Here is a 16,902-nt window from a genome sequence, read left to right on the forward strand (position 1 = left end):
GCCTCCACAGTGGACAAACACACACACCGCTGGCACATCAGCCCTTTTTAGCATGCACAAGCACTAGTGAATTGTGAATGTGGCTGTTTTGCATAGCTTAACACAAGTGTGCACACTGACAATAGCATTTATCTGCGGTAAAAGATGGTGTATGTGTGTCTGTAAGCATGAACACAACCCATGTATTTATCTGTCTTCAAGTGTGTGTCTGTCTGTGACTGGATGAGCGTGTTATTGTCACGAATGAAAATGTGCGCTGAACGTAGGGGTGGAACACTGCCGCTGAGTACCTATTCAAATGAACACAAACATCCATCGCTGGCCGGCCCCTTATGTTTCCAGCCTTGGAGGGTGACACTGTAGTAGTCACGCACATGCTCCACCCAGGATGCATTTGTGGGCCTTTAATGAGAAGCAGAATATTAATCCTGTCCGGCAGTTTATTGTGTTTTATTTTTTAAATGATTTGTTTTCACTTTTGTTTAAGCGCTATGCAAATTAGGCATATGTACGTGTGTGTATGTGTGAGTCTCAGGGCTGTGTGAATGTGGTACTGGACACTTCAGCATGCCTAATGGATACAACTTCATTGGATATGGTCATTATCATGGATGTTCAAGAGCAATGTGACCTCACATTATCACAATAGATCCCCTACTATTCTCATCCACTGTCTAATTATGTATGGGTGCTGGGCACAGTGCACTATACCCACAATATCCACCTTGCCAAGGCTGAATTGATTTTTATCAAAGCTAGCTGACTGGTTTTGTATGTTTGGTAAAAATCTGTGACTTTGGATGAAACATCAGGCTAAATACTGCAGTTCAAGGTAACAGGTCAACTTTATTAAGTAATAAATAAAAACTGAAATCTAAGACTACGCCACAAAATTGAGATTCTAGCCTGTACAAAAGCGAATGTGTCTCCAACTTTACACATTGCCGATCGGTAACTCAGTGGCTGTAGCCTGTATGTGGGGAGTCGTGGAGCACAAAGGCTAATCAATGTCAGGGTGGAAGCGGAGAATCCCCTGGCCCACCCTATTTGACTTAACTGCTCCGTTTGTGCTCCTACTGATCCCGTGGTCTTTGTGTACATTGTAATGAGTGCTGACATAATCCTGCGGATTTTCCTGGAGGCCAAACCTTTGCCACCCCTATCAGGCCTGGGGTTTCTCCTCCGATCAGGAGGGCTGCCAGAGGGGGGAAAGACAGGACCACAATGCCCCCCGACCCCCATGAGACACTTACATTTAGGGATGGTTTGAAGCTCTCTGTGATTGAGGTAGTAACCCATTTTAATCCTATTAACACTAGCCAACAAAAGCTAAATCTGCTGCAGGACAGGCAGGGCTGGGGCAGGGAGGCTGGGCTCAGGATAGAAAGTGGGGGCTGGGACTGGAAAAAGATGTTGTTGAAATATAAAAATTGTGTAGCAAAGGGAATAAAAAGATGCTGAACTGAAAAGGCCGCCCTTAAGGGTACTTACTTTTAGGAAAAGAGATTGGGAAGCAAGAAACAAAGGACAACAAGAGGAATACAAGGAAGAGACAGAAAAATCATGAACAAAAAGCCCCTTTGTGCCAAGTCAGCCTCAAAGAGGTGGACCACCAATAGCCACAGTCAAATATACACAAGGTTAACTCATTCAGCAAACATCCATCTTGGAGCTTGAAGGACATGTTATTGGCAGAACAGGGTAATAAATGTACAGCAAAGTGCAGCACAGGAAGTGAGTCCAGTGCCTTGTGGGTGTTGGTACCTCGAGGTCGAGGAACAAAAACTGGGGAGACTCTCAATGCACTTTTGTTTCGGGTGCATCGTGGGGCAGGAGGGCCAAGTGTGCTGGTGGTCCTTGCCCTAGCCCCATCAGAGAGGGAAGGGTTTTACACATCTAGTGTGGCAGCTTAAAACCCCCCTTTGTAAGAAACAAGAGGGGAGTGACAGGGCCCATACAGACAGAAAGTGTTCTTTAGCCAAACAGGGCAGGATATGACTCTTTAAGGGGCAAGGGGGTGAATGAACAATAACTTGCGTGAAGAATGAAACCCTGTGTAAGGAACACTGATACTGCAATTCCTCACTAGGTGTCTTCAGTCATCCCTCATAGCTGTGCTCTGTGCTTGGACATATTCCCCTGCTCTTGCCCTCCTTCTCTCTTCCACTCCCCAGCTCCTTCTCCTTCCGCCACGTCTCTCATCACCATATCAATTTGTCATAACAGTGGCCTGATCCGGCAGCAAAAGCTATATATATGATTATAATTGTCAGTGTGGGGTCTAAGTGATGAGGTATGATATGTCATTACAGCAGTGCGGGGTAGTCTTTGACATGGGTCATTAGAAACAGGAGCCTTAACCAGAGAGGCGGCAGGCCATGAACCAAAACTCCAAGGGGAATAGCGGGCACCCCTGTTCATGGCTCCAACATCATTATTTAGACACGACGACGTATAAAACCCTGCTTCTTCGGCCCTTTCCCTGTGGAGTATCTCCAGTGCGGTCTGGAAAGTGTGCATAATCAGTGAAGTGAGACATGGGATTGGCTGACTGGTTGAGACAGACAGTCAGCTCCTGTGAACCTCCTGTGAGGTCTGCCCTTCTCTCTTCCCAGGGCGAAGTCCTTTAAGTATCCTGAGATCCTTCTCTGAGACTGGCCACGCTTGCGGTATCCTAGTATACATTTATGTATGGGTCTGACCTTTCCTATAATGAGTTCACATCATAACCATTGACCTAAAACAAATTCACAAATGTTCTCCACTGCTGAGGTGCAGTTTAAAAAAAAGAAGAAGAAGAAAGTGTGAGAAATAAAGCAGGGGGAAAGAGAACACGAAATACTACATGAGTGAGCGGGACTAACATTGTTCCTGTCCCATTTTACAAGCGCATTAGACAGGGGCCTAATTAGGTAACAGCTCATCTCAGCTCTGTGATGATGAAATGGATGTGTGATAAAGATGCTGTTGTAAAGTTGTAATGTTTACTGTGTAGAAAGGACTAAATGATCATTTGAAAAATGCAACTTTTGTATATGTAAAGTTTCTATTGATATTAATATGTTAGCATTGTAAAAAACAACGTATTCTTGAAAATGTTAAATGAAAGAACTCTTGGTTAGGTCAGTCAGGGGTCATTTCAGTGAGCACTTTTTGTTCAGATCAGATTTTTTGTTCAGTTAGTAGTTGTTGTTAGGCAGTGTGGGGCAGTACAAAAGTATATATATGTATATATATATATATACATATATATAAATCAAGTTTACTTCACCTGAGTATCTGATGTTGTGACTTAAATTTAAAAAATAGAATTGTGTATTTTATTTTATTTTTTTATGTCATGGTGTGAAAAATGGTAAAACCACTTAGTTAATAAACCACAAGTTTTTGGACAGGTTGAATTTGTCATTGCTAATATAGTTCTAACACTAGTTATACTGGTCATATATAAAAACAAATAAAACCTGGAATAATTTACATATTAATATATATAAGGGTATGCAGAGTCCTATAGTGTGAATGATTTAATCACTCCTATAATTGTGATTTTTTTTACCCAGATACCACATAATAGTCCACTACAGAAAATAATAGTATTAAATCTTGGTGGTGGTGGGGGGGGAAGCACCTGAGCTGTATGATATCAAATTCTAATATCTGAAAATGATTCCAGGAAATAAAAAAATTGTGTCTAAAATAATGTGTGCGTGTGGTGTGTGTGTGCCTGTTTGTGTGTGTGTATTAGAGAGAGCGAGATAGACAGGAAGAGAAGAAATAGCCTCTGTGGGGCAGAGTGAATGTGGGCCTCTGAGAGAATACCTTGACAACCCAGTGTGTGCCCTGTTCACAATAGGAGAGACCACCCTACCAGTTAAGATTGCAAATTCAACCAGGGGAAGTGAGCTTGGAGGAATTGCTTGGCTATATTGGATATGACCTCCTGGCTACAGGTATATGATAAGCACTTATCTGTTTGCACTAACAGAGAACATGCATTCAGAGGCTTCTTTCCTTCCTGCTGGAGTATTTCTTCTATGTACTGTATACACCCTCCAATGGCGCACACATCCACGCACGGGCAAACACACACTATTTCAGCACAAATGTTTACATCCCAGAAATAATATCTTCCATACAATGGAAAGAAAGGCAGCAAAATAAGTAGCTGCCCACCCTGCTCCTCACCCCGGCTCATCCTTCTCATAATTAGCTCTCTTGTGCCGTTGTGCGCCGCACACAGCCGCCACAAAACAAGTGCTTCATGGGAGGAGGCATTTATCAACATTTCCATTTACTGTGTACAAAAAGGACATAAGCAGCACATTCTCGTCAGTTCATGGACAAACTCTTTTAATTCGCAGAGGAAGCGAGCAGGTTTTCAGCACACAGCGGCTAGACAAGCCTATCACAAATAGTGCCAGGCAGGCAGATAGGGGCTCATAACAAGAGATCATCAGTAATTTTCAAAAGTACTGAGTTCCGCCACGAACGGCGTTCAGCGGGTCAGAAAGTGTACTTGACAGGAAATATGCATACTGAGTGGATCCTACTCCCCTGCTTTTCATTTGCATTGTGTATTGATTTTTTTGGTCCCATTTAATACAATATTATGTGTGGGTCTACGGCGGCTTTTAGGTGTCTCTGGAGTGGACCAGTTCCATTGGAGGCTTAATGATAATTGCAGCTGGTAGAGGCAAGCTCAGGCAGATTTCATTGCAGGGCCATCAGGGCCCTCTCGCCCACCTCTACTTCCATTCCCATACCCCCTCCTTATGTTACACACTCACAAACACACAGGCCACACACACACACACACACACACACACACACACACACACACACACACACACACACACACACAATCACACTAGAAATGGTGGAGAAAGACTGAATGTATCAAGAGAGGAAAACACAATGTTGATGATTTTTAAAGCAATCACCAAGACCCTATTTGTCAACAATAAAGACTACAATGACATTTTATAGTTTGAGGAAGGTGCTCAATACCCTTGCTTCTATTCTTCGACCAATAACCTCTCCTAGTGCGTATACTGGGAGTCTACTATGCATACAAAGATATTAACAGAGAACTGTCAGCTGCTGCAATGCAAATCATCTTTCTCCTCCTCCCAGGGGACCCTGATTAATGCCATTATTGTAATACAATTGGTCACAATGAAGCTTCCTTTGAGAAAAATAAAGTCAAATATGTAACTCCCTAATAACATGATACTTATCACGGGCTGCCTTATAAAACTGTTAAACCATGACACCAAAATACACAAATCATATTAAGGTCCTGGTCACGCTCTCTCTTACACACACCCACACGGAGGTTAGAGATTATTAAGCTGTCACAGACAGTGGGAGTGATAAGCGGCTATTTGGTCTACAAATTAGGCATAATTAAGGTGACATGTTGCCAAACAGAGCCCCAGATATCTTCATCTGGCCCAAATATGACAGCACCCAAATCCTATGCCTGCATTTACAGAGACAAATCGAACTGGGGATGAACTCAGGTGTTAGGGAGCAGATAGTAATGCCTGTATGCTTTAAGTCTTTCTCTCACTCTGTGTCTCACTGGCTTAAAGGAAACCGACCAGAGTTGTATATCTAGGGAGGAGGCCGGTGGCGTCGATGACTGCCGTCTTTTTTTTTTAAAGGGCTTAATGCTCATCCCTTGTTTATATCTACAGCCACCAACAGACATGCACAAACATTAATGAGATTAAGAGGAAGCGCTGTGCAATATTTATTAGGCTAGACAAACACTTCTGGGCTTTAGTGTGCTGGGAACAGGGCTCTCTCCAGGCGCCGGCGTTGGCACAGGCTGCCCAGGCAGGAGAGGCAGATGTCTTGAATTGCCTAGAGGATCTGCCTGCCTGCCACCCTCAAGATTGCTGCTCCACTTCGCCACACAACTTTAAAACACACTTGATGTGTACGTGTGTGTGTGCTTGCATCTCTATGCGAGCCCGATAAATTCCCTCCCTCCTTCCCCGCTCCTCTTCATTTCCACAAGTTACTGCCTCCCTAATTTTTATTTTCTCTGTGACCGCTCTTATAACTTAAAAATGCAAATGTGTGGATTGTTGTGATCATTGATGAGGACCTCTTTGTATTGTGTGTTAACCTCCATTAGGCAGGATTACAGGGACAGAGGCACATTGGCATTTGGTCAGTGTCACAGTGACAGCACTTGCTGCTGGAATGCCCGGCTGTCACAGTCAGCTTTATCACTGGGCTTTCTCTCCTCCGAGTGTGAACTAATAAGCCTAGAAATTACAATTGCCTCCCTGCTAAATCCCTGATAGGCGGAAATAATGATATCAGTGCCCTGCTAATCTTCTTGGCTTGCCGCTTGGCATCAGCCTATTGAGGCACCAGTCATACTTACGTCTGATGAGATGAATTTAATCTCTCTGTCCGTAATGACAATAGGGGCCATTTTAATGTTATGGATGATATTTGTCAAGGTTCTGTCTTAGTTTTCTTTTTTTTCCCCCCCAACCTCCTTCTCCAGCACGTACCCTATTTGAGACATTCTGTCAAGGTGTCAGAACATTTGGACATTAGCTAAAGCAGACAGAGATAGTAAGTCTTTCTTAATTTCCTCATTTCATAAGGAAACCAAACAAGTTGCAACAGCAGCGCAGTTTTTGAATGTAAATGGATACTACATTCAATGTTCCTCTGAGTAATAGGATGTTAAAAGTACTGATGGAGCTAAGCAGATGCAACCAGACTCCTGCCAAGAAAATATTTTAATTTCTCTGCTGCTAGCTATTACCCAGTGCTACTGGGTCATTCAGTGCTCCACAATGTCCTTCAACTCATTATAATCCAAAATACATTTGACAGTGTTCAGCATTCTCGCGGTATTAATGCATTTCATTATGAGGGATGTATATCATCATAAAGGCATGTGTGTTTCCTCCAGCTGTCATTAATTTTCTCTGGGGACAAGAAATAAGTCCAAGGGAGGACTCTAAGGAAAAGGCAAATTTATATCAAATGCAATTCTTTGATAAGAGAAGCATCCAAGGACACCTTTCCAAGAATACTCCAAACTAATTTCTGCCATTTCTCCACAACCTAAAAACCATGTAGTCATTGTTGTGACGCATCAAGGTCACATGACAACCGTAGCAGTGACCTGTTTGGTACAACAAGAATGTAACAGCGAGAATTTAGCTAAGTGTTTTGGAGAGTTCAAGAGCGGAGATGTTTCTGACTCCATTTACAGATGAGCACTAGAATATAATGTCAGCTGCTTAACTATTCCCCATGTTTTCTCTCCGGCAGCACACCACACACAACCTACCTAAACTGCAAAAATGTCACAGTTAATGTGGCTTCTTCTTTGTCACTTACTCACAGGAGGGAAATGTTCAGAGTCACCTCAGTCATGACTGAAAAAGTGAAAAAAGAAAGACTCAAAAAGGGAAATTACCTTTTGAAGTTTAAAGAATGATGATTTCACATTGGTGGTATAAAGAGTGACTTTATATACTTTGTAGTTGTGCACAACTAGGCAATATTTCCTTTGAATTTATTTTCATACCACTAGATGAAGCATGATTTAAATAAACAAAATGACTAAATGTGACAACTACTTGGATTAACATCCTGTGCATCACTAAAACATGATGAGTAAATAGTGAAGATCCCCCCTATAATATTAGAAAAATAAATGACCAGATACCTGCTTTAAAACGCCTGCTTTGGAAAAAATGCAAAGATGTTTGCTGTGTTATGCCACAATGAATGTTATATATTGTTTTTACACTTGAATTAAAGTAATTAGTATTAATTTTCATCAGTGAATGCAGACACTCAGAATCAGCGCTGGACAATAAATTATCATCTCATGTAATAATAGGTAAAATTCACGGCTGGAAACTAGACATGCTGTGGTTTGTGATGAAATGTAATTGTGCAAAAGTTATTAGCTTTTGTGTATGTATATAAAATAACAACTCAATAAAGTAACTGAAACTTTGTGAGAGCTTAAAAATGCATCAGAGTAATACCTTTACAGATCATCACCACAGAGCCTATCTGTCCCCTGTTCCTGAATGTGTTTTACTGTGCTCAACTAACACAGTATAACACCCCCCCACCACCACCACCACCACACACACACCCACCCCAGGCTGCAGGAGGATCGATTGTCGTCATAGAAACTCTGTCATTAGATAAATGACTGCTTCCCCGAGCTGTCAGATTAACTTTGACAGAACAATCAACACTATGTTATTTATGCCTGGCTGACAAAGAATCGTTTTGGCTTGGCGAGAACTGAACAATCCCACTGTGTCCCTAGTTGTCCTATTCAGGAAAGTACGCCATTACAAGGGTTGAGTTATGGAACATTGGACTTCCTTTACTGTCTGTTTATAGGCCAACATTTGAATCGTTCTCCTATGTAATGGAAATTAGGCTGTAGTTATTCATTGGCAACTTGTTGAAATGGACTTCCTGTCAAGCTGTGAGCCCTAAACTTACAGCTTTAAATTAGGCAAATAAATAAAATCTGTTACATGCCATCCTGTACACAAAACAATACCAATAGCTACTTTTCTGTTCTCACCGTATGGCGCCAATTATTTCAGCCGGGGAAACACAACAGATGTATGTTAATCTACAGTACGTATATAGAGGATGTTTGAAGTGAAGAACAATGGGGGGACAATAATTATCATTATGATTTGATGTGTTTGGCATCTACTAAATGCACGTCATGCAGATAGCAGGTAGTCGGCATTTGTTGCATTAAGTTACTATACAGGATTATATTTTCAGCGGATGCCTTTCATGTGTTAGCTGTGCTGTTACAAAATATATATATATATATAAAAGATGCAGAGTTTACACCAATAACCCTGGCCAAATGTTCAGTCACTTTAAACCACTGCTGGTGTACACAAATCCTGGTGCGTGGGAACAGACTATCACCACACCGTCTGCTTTGTTTCCATCCTCAGTGTTTTTCCAAACTGATTGCCTCTCTGCTTTATGCTCTAATTTGAAATCTGTTTGGCTTTCCTGGAGGAGAGTATTGTTCTTTCCTGCACTGTGCTGTTAATGAGTATGGTTAAGAACATCATTATTTTTTAAGTATCATTTGGGTGTTCACAGTGGGTGATCTCGACAATAATCTGTTTTCTTGTTTCATATCCAGAGTGACAGCAGTGGGTGCCTCTTTAATACCCAGAAAATCATTAGCGCTGAGAATCTTTGGTATGCTGGAGAGAGAGAGAGAAAGAGAGAAAGAGAGAGAGAGAGAGAGAGAGAGAGAGAGAGAGAGAGAGAGAGAGAGAGAAACTGTAATGAAGACGTATTAACTACGGGTAATTTGGTTGTTCTTCAGCTTGAGCTTCCCTTCGCTCTGCTAGTTGGTTTTATTTGCATTGATGTCTCCTCAGAAGTAGTTTGCTTCTTGAACAAAGGGGCTGGCGTATGTTAAGTGCTTTTGAAATCACAAGCGTTCCAGCCACGAGGGCCGGGCCTGATGAAAGGGTGTGAAATACAATGTGGAAATCGATTTCACTATCTTCTCATTTGGCCTTGCCAAAGCATAGTTTTGTGTCAGAGCAGCAGACATGGGGGCTGCTGTGTGCATGTGCGCACATTTAACACACTTCACGCAATGAAGGACTAAGAACAGGCGGCCTGGCGTTAAGCCTGATAAATTCATGCAAATTCCAGCTATGCTATGGACAGAATACATTAAAGTTGTTTAGTCTTGATATGAAGGCTTAACAATTATGAAAAAAATAAAGAAAGACTGCTGGCATGAAACACTGCCACTGCACCATGAGTCTGAAGGCCACCACAGGGTAAGACTAAGCCACTTGTAAGACACAAAGGTCAAATACTTGATTTTCATTTCCTCAAGAACAGACACAATCGTATTACAGTTACACTAATATGAATGCTGTCATTCAAAAAGAACGATGGGTGGAAAAAGGGGCATGTCCCAGGAAGTCGGGGTCCTTAGATGTATGCACATCATTATACTCATGGCAATCTGTCAGCGCTACACCCAGCTAGCATCATCAATTTCTTTCCATTTCCAGAAAAAAAGCTGCATTTTGTTTTTCCAAATAGCTACGTTGTTGCCATGACTCGGGTCATCCATCCATTCGAACCGTCCATCCATCCTCAGAGTATGTGTCTATTGAATGTAAATGACAGCTCAGTGTCTATACTGTCACAAAAGGGCCACAGAAAGCAGGGACGATGGAACAACAGTGTGAGAGCTCCTCTGTGGAGTGCTGGCAGTACCATCTGTGGGGATGGGTAAACAGGAAACACACACAATGAAATTATAAGGCTTTCTCTCTCTCCACGCTTTTGTGATTAATGGCAGTGATATCCGTCAAGCCGTTTCACCATATTTAACACTGCTACAGCAGTTTGCAGCTGTTGTATTTTTTTCCGGTGCAGAGAGAGAGAGAGAGAGAGAGAGAGAGAGAGAGAGAGAGAGAGAGCGAGAGCACAAGACACAAAGTAGAGAGAGAGAGAGGAGCTCAGTCAAAATACAGACTCACTCCTAATCACTCTTTTTGCGCCTTAACTCAGAGCGTGAAGCATGAAAACAAACACCCCATAAAACAAGGCCATTTGACACAACACCAGCCAAAACAAGTTGAACAAAAACATCACATCGCTCCAAGCTTTGCCCTGTGAAACGAGTCCTCTTATTGGTTGGGTGGGATCACTGAGACTCCAGGTCAGGCAATGAGCTAGGGGAGTCAATTAAAGGAGCCTCATCTTAATAGGGCTGTGATGTGGAGCCATAACAGCGTTATCTTGGCTCTCGCTCGAGGTGGCCAGATCTCTTTTGTGACATGAGCCAAGTAAATAAATAGCCAAATGAGGGCACACAAAAGCGCCGGCAATATCCCAGGGCACCTATTATGCAAGGGGCAGGGGAAAATTATGCCCTCAACAAATTGCTAATGATGAGCCAGTGATGTCTTGTTAAGCGACATTGTTTTCCCTCAGATCCCTTTGTGTCTGTGTCGTGTTCTCCGTTTAACGAGACACACAAAAAAGCAGCCGAGCGGCTCTGCTACATTTTCCCTTTCTTCTCTCTCTTCTCCTTTTCTTACGTTCCCTCTCCCTTCTTCCTCCTCCTCTCCGTTCGTTCTCCTTTGCAGTTAACTTGTGTCTTTGCCTCTGTTTTTCCATCCCCTCACATCCGCTGCCACTCAGAGGGCCTGATTTGGCGCATGAGAACATGCTAGAGTGGGCCTGCTCAGCAGGGAAGGGCCTTTTGATGCAGACCCCCCTGGGATCCATCCACTGAACCAGCAGTACGTATCACAGATGTGACAGCTTTCATCTAACAGTTAACTTTTCCTAATTAAAGTCCCATGTCTAATTACACACCAGCCTATCTGATATTTCTGAGATGGTCATAGCAGTTCTGGGGGCAGAGCCCATCAAAGATCCAAGCAGTGGTGATTGGGAGGGTGGGTGTTTTTTGGAAGGAAATGGAGCGTTGCTTGTGCCCTGTGTGGGCTGTGGGCTCACCTGGGTGTGGGGGGTGGTGAATGCCAAATGGCAAGGCCTCATCTCATTTGCAAAGACACTGCCCCTGAATGTGGATGTGCAATTATGAATCAGGGAGAAAAAAAATGGTTAAAAGAAAAAAACATTCCATAATTAGCAAGGCAACTCCAAGCACAAGCAATGGAAATTAGTCCTGGTGCAATAAATTAGCCTGTGCATATATTACATGAGATGAACACCCTTGGGGCCTCGTATTAGCAGTTTTGGCTGTACACTCCTGTGTATTTAAATAACTCCTTCGTTACAGGCCCAATGACAGACATTTCTCTTCGAAACCTCAATTTTTTTTTTTTACAACTCATCCCCACGGTGTCAGCTGGGTGTGGTCTCTTTGTCCCCATGATACCACATGGGCTATTGCATTTGACAGCCTCAATTCTCTGCACAGCCTGTCAGCCTTCGTGGATTTGTAATCATTGGATATTTTGTGTTCTATTTTACATTGATTAGAGTTACCCATTTCTCCCTAGCTATTTTCTCTAGCTCTGATAAACAAATGTGAAATTAGAACCAGTTGAGATGAGCTGGGAGGAAATTTGCATCAAAATAATACAGTGTGCAGCTAACAAACCAAAATCAGATAGCAGCAACAAAAGCTGGCAAATTGCAAATTAAAAGGCATGATGTAAATGGTATTTTGTCATTAAGCTTCAGCAGCCATTTTGAGGGTGGGGGGTTGGTGGTGGTGGTGTGTGTGTGTGAGAGAGAGAGAGAGGGGGGGGGGTTAGCCGCTGGTTGTGATGAGTCTTATCCAGAGCGATTATTCATACTTGTCCTTCTGCTTGAATTAAAGCAAGAGTGCTGGAGCCAGTTAAAGCCAAATACTTGAATGGCTAGTGAACTCTCACCTTCACGCGCATCCATTTAGCTCACAAATGAAAGCCAAGTACAGTCAGTGGAAAGCCATAATGGGTCTTTCTTCTTGCAGAGTGTGGCCATTACATACTAATTTCTTCTGGAGGCTCTTCAGGAATTTAAACACTTGGCTGGAGCCGCTGAGTCTTGTGCTGAGACGAGCAGACCCAACAATGCCAACACACAAGGTGTTTGTGCTGGTCACACTCATGTCGACTGACCACAATTGTGCTAAATTGGAGGGCTACAGGATGTTGTTGCATTCGGATAAGGGTCTGTATGTTTTGTGCAGTGGGATGTTTTTTTTTAATGAATTTGCTTTTTCATTCAGAGTTTGAATCTGTGTTTATGTTGTTTTCTTTAGTCTCATTTAAATGCAGACTGTCATATTAATTATTAAAAAGCAAAGTCAAAATAATGATATACATTGTGCTGTTGCGTAAGAAATACCTGAAATAATAATATTTCAAAATTTTATAAAGTCATTTACACTCTTGAGATGTTCAAAGGAGGTTTGGACTTTTTCACTCAGGCTATAATATATATAGTATAATAACATAATTTTTTATTGTAATTAATTTTAATTGTTTATCAATCTGAAGAGTTTCTTGATACTCTTTAATAATAAATAGTAATACAGTATCCTTCTCTACTGTGACAATAAACAAAATCTCTAATTCACCCTAATGTTATATCCAGTTCATATCAGAATGAGGTACAAACGGACCGTTACCTTTTGTGTATTTATGAAGTAAGTTGTCCTTGGTGAGTTGCTGTAGTCCCGGCCATCCATTACCATTATCAACCAGCCCACATTGTTGATGAGTTGTATTTTTGCGCCAGATTACCCACTGCACACAGTAACACCCAGGAGGCAGTGATTTAATTATGCAATTAGTGTGGTGGATGATTAAATGGCTTAATTAATAGAGGAAGATTGGGAATTTGGCTAGAGTTGACAATATTTAGCTAGCTCACTAGTTTGTGTGGATCTTTCAATAATTAGTCTTTAGCTCTTTTGTTCAGTGTAATGCATTGACATTATGAGTGCGATGATGGCAAGGCAGCTATTGAAAGACTTACCCAATACCAAACAATAGTTGCATTCATTTGGCTATTATGAATTTCAAGTGACACTCCTTTAAACATGGCTTTCAACCATAATGGCTAATATTTTCTGGTAGCGACTCGTTAACTAGCTAATGACTCCACTCAGTGAATCAATAAATACGATTATCTATCGCGGCGACAAACGCTAGTAGCTCCGTCTCACACACAGGCTCAGCTGTTCCTCGGAAAGAGTAGGATTTCACACTTCATGCCTGCTTTGGAGTCATTAGATTTCTGTGTTCACAGCTTTCCTCCTGTGGTTTGAGACTGGATCTTCAGGATTTTTCTCAGGTCGGGGCTTTTGTTGTATTTACTGGATTAGTTCAGCTCTGAGCTCTCTAGCACAGCGTAGTGTACACTTGTCCATTTGATTGACGGCCTGCGGGGACCGAGTGAGCGAGTTATTTACTGCTCGTTTGTTTGCTCTCCCACTGAGATATACGGAAGATACCAGATTGTGAGGTAAAGTCAATGGTGAGTTACACGGGCCTTTGTCAATCACAAATACTTGTGGCAAAGGCACAATCGTTGGAGCATGTCGTCTCCTGAGTCGAGCAGCGCTTGCTGTGAGTGCATATTGTTTGCAGCACTTGACGATACAACGTGAAGCCTCACGTTCTAGTGTCAAGTTCACTGGCCCTCAGTAGTGTGACATTGTCTTCTGAGCAGAGAAAGACGACCCAGTCGACTAGGATGCTACTCAACCTAATTTCCACCAGCGTATAGCAATTTGTATTTCTTCTTTGACATTGTTGCTTTTACTAAAGCTTTTTTACAGTTTTTTACTGCTGTCTGGAGTGCTTTAATGCTTCGTGTTCACACATCTGAAAAGGAACATTGTGGTAGATGTCAATAGTTGTCTTTTTAATAGTTTAACCCCTGTCGCACTGCAAAAGCTGTGTGCAGTTTGAACTTTCAGCTCCTCTGGGTGAATCCTTTTCATGGATCAATTTAGCAAATGGAACATTCTATTAATTTACTGCAGTATATGGTATTGTGTCTAGTCAATCAAACTGTCACACAATTGTCAGATATTTCAATGTCTTGTCCCGAGCACGAATGCAATACAGTAGATATAATTACACTATTTTAATCACACATACTCAGCAGCCATAATCAAATGGACAAATTACTAAGTGTGCAATTTTCCATTTGTTCGTACAGAATTGCACTAATAGAGGCTTTAAAGCTGGATATAATTATTTGCTTTTCATTTTGCATGGTTACATTATCCCTCTCTATTTTGAGCCTTCTCTCAGTCGAATGGCAGCCAGACGAGGGGTTCTACCCATTCCTTATTCAATAAAACACAGCAACTCAATAAATATCTAGTTCTTTACTGGTGCTCAGTGGGGTCACATTGTGGTCACTGCTGTAAATCTAGAAGTCACTGTCTGTAAATTAAAGCTATGGTTTAAGCAATGTGTTTATTGTATAAAGAATTTATTTGGGAGGCACATTCAAACTGAATTTTCTCATGCATTTTTTAAATTATTTCGGTATTCATTCTTTCCCTCTTTCAAAGACGCATTATTTATATTTGTGTATTTATTATTTCTTTCATTCAAAAGGTCTGAGTGGAAATGCAGTTGAAAGTGTAGAGTGATTGAACAGTCTGTTACAATGGAGCATTTATATGCAATCTTGTCAATCCTGTGTTTATGTGAAATCAGTGCTGTTTTTGCCTCACACTCCCCCTCAGGTTCATCACATCTACATTCTAACCGCATGGGAGAAGGGGGAAATCAAATTGCAACCAAACTATACTTATCCAAGTCATCTAGATCTATACTAAAAAGCACGATCCGAGTTGTTGCAATCCAATTCAATAAAAAAAATATTAATTTCTCAATCAACTGATGAACTGATGGGGAATTGAGGTTTGGCTCCAAAATAACTGTGACAAGCTTTTAAGAAAATGCAGTACCATATTTAATTGCACTATTCAAGTGTTTTCAGAAGGCTACTGATGGTAGTAGCACACTGACAAATAAATTGACTCAAATAAGATTATTCCAGATGATTATTCTTTCCTACAGTAAAAAAATAATGTTACAAAAAAGCATCCAGCCTCACGATCTAATGTTTTGATCAGGGTATCAGTGTATATACCACAAACCACTGTATGAACTCGAAGCAGCTTCCCCATGCTGCTGCCACTGTCAGCAGCCTGTCTGTCAGCCTGCCATGCTGTGATTGAGACATCAACCTAATCCATGTTTACACTGTCCTGCACGTGTCATGCCTAGCCGTTAACCACACAGAATTAGGCCGTGTTTGACACCTCCTGCAACCCGCCACTTGAACCCATCATCGACTTCAGACTCAAAGAGCAGTTCCAGCGCTCCGTAAGCAGTTACTGCATTGTCAAGGGCCGAGAAAGCAAAAATAAAGCAGGAGGCTATAAGGGGATCGTGGGGTTGGTGTGTGGAGGGGGGTGGTGGAAGGAGAAACGATGGATGGCTGTGTGTAAGTGCCACTCCTTGAATATCCTCTCCGGCTCCCTTCCCACTCTGCCTCTCTCCCTCTGTCCTTCATTCTCCTCATGTCTCTCCTCCTCCCATCTCTCTGCCTCATTCTCTCTATCTTCCTCTGCTTCCCTCTCTCTGTTGCTTACTCAGAGAAGCTGCCAGTGTTTGCTTCTCCTTATCCAGGTTTCTAATCCGCCGCCAGTGAAAGAGGGGGAGAGGGACAGGCAGAACCATTAGAGGAGAGTTTATCAGAGTCGCTCAATCTGTTATCACTCCTGTCCCTCTGTCCCTCCTGCTAGCCACCACCTCCTTTCCTTGTCACAGAGCTACTGATTGTAGCCCCTACCAGTCCACACACACACAAACACACACACACAGCCCACCTCTGAATGTTTTTGCGCATGTCTGTTCGGCAGCTTTGTTGGCGTGCCTTGCCGTAAGTGAACGCGTATGTTATTGTGTGCTCCTTCCCATCAATGTCCGCACCACCTGAAAATGGCAACAGCCAAGTATAAATACCCCCCCCTTTTCATCAAGGGCGTACTCTCAGTTAACTTCCCGTGCCTGATCACAAAGGGCCCAAGAAATAACATCAAATGTGGAGTATTTCACTAGAAACCGGAGAGGAGACACTGAGAGTCCCTGAGGGCACTTTGAGGTGTGAAGCGGGTGCTCTAAAATATGCCTGCGCCGTTTTGTTGGCACGGGTGCCACTGGGACTGAAAGGGGAGGGCTAGAGTTTACCTAAAGGATAAATGTCAGAGGATCAGCTAAATTAGATCCTGCCTGTATTAAGACATCAACTGCTGCTGAAGTGTGTATGGTGTGTGCTCTGTGTGTGTGTGCCTGTCTGTTCTGGTTTGTGGACCCCTGCTCTCAG

This window comes from Dicentrarchus labrax, unplaced genomic scaffold (assembly GCF_905237075.1).
Source record: "Dicentrarchus labrax unplaced genomic scaffold, dlabrax2021, whole genome shotgun sequence".
Lineage (NCBI taxonomy): Eukaryota > Metazoa > Chordata > Actinopteri > Moronidae > Dicentrarchus > Dicentrarchus labrax.